The sequence below is a fragment of the Penaeus vannamei genome, chromosome 13 (genome assembly GCF_042767895.1).
Source record: "Penaeus vannamei isolate JL-2024 chromosome 13, ASM4276789v1, whole genome shotgun sequence".
Classification (NCBI taxonomy): domain Eukaryota; kingdom Metazoa; phylum Arthropoda; class Malacostraca; order Decapoda; family Penaeidae; genus Penaeus; species Penaeus vannamei.
The window spans coordinates 43,723,006-43,724,264 of record NC_091561.1 but is presented as its reverse complement, the minus strand read 5'-3'; positions in this window follow the sequence as shown (position 1 = coordinate 43,724,264).

Sequence of the window (1,259 nt, the reverse complement as noted above, 5' to 3'; positions counted from 1 at the left end):
TTAATTGAGTTTTTCTCTCTCGTTTTACACCGCCATAACTCTGCAAACTTTGAACTCTAATTGACCGTAATAAAATTTGATGAACTAGCTATCGATATACCGACTCGTGGGCGTGAAGGTGAAAGGAGGAGAGTGGGATGGGGTGGGCGTGGATAGGGACTAAAAAATCGTACATCAACACTATTTACTAGTAACAATAAATATATATCAAGACTGATAAAATGTGAAAAAGTGTCTCTTAAATTTCGGAGTAAAAGTAAGCGAGAAAGAACGAAATACAAAACTTTTCAATTAAGAGTTTCTCATACGTCTAACAACTTGACACTTTCTTACAGATATTAATTGGTGTGCATTAACCTTTGAGGGAGAGAGAGAGAGAGAGAGAGAGAGAGAGAGAGAGAGAGAGAGAGAGAGAGAGAGAGAGAGAGAGAGAGAGAGAGAGAGAGAGAGAGAGAGAGAGAGAGATGGTTTCGAACTAATAAACAGGATAGAACAAACAGAGAGAGTAGATAAATACATGAACATATGAAATATAGATAGATGAACAAGCAGACTGAGAGAGAGAGAGAGAGAGAGAGAGAGAGAGAGAGAGAGAGAGAGAGAGAGAGAGAGAGAGAGAGAGAGAGAGAGAGAGAATCACTCCACCTAAAAAAGCTAGAATATAAAACCACCCAGAACCCAACGATAACCATATGTGACTCCTTACTCACCCTCCCCCCTTCCTCCCCTCCCTTCCCCCTCTCACTTGTCCTCCCACCCCCACTTCCCCACCCCCCCCTAAACACACAAAAAGGGCAAACAGAGAAAGAGAATTAGACAAAAGAAAAAAAAAAAAAGGATATATCTCCCATCTCCGTCCCAGGACAGACGCGCACACACACACGCACACATACGCACACACACACACATACGCACACACGCCCATCGCCTCACCACGGGGGGATCGGAGGGCGCCCGTGCTATCGCTCTGTTGCTGTCACCGGAAAGCGTCGGGGTAACCGGACCGGAATGGACTGCCGGAGGGGACGAAGGGGGGGAAGGAGGGGTGGTGGAAGGCGGGAGAGGGGGTGAAAGGTGGGTGGGTGGCGTGAGGGGGGTGAGAATGGCGGGGAGGGAGCGAGGGACGAAGGGTGGGTGGAAGGGAAGGGGAGGGTGTGAAGGTGGGTGGGTGGGGGGAGGGGGGAGGAAGGCGGGGGGGGGGGAGGAGAGTGAGAAGGGGAGGTGGGTGGGGGAGGGTGTGAAAGGTGGGTGGCGGGGAG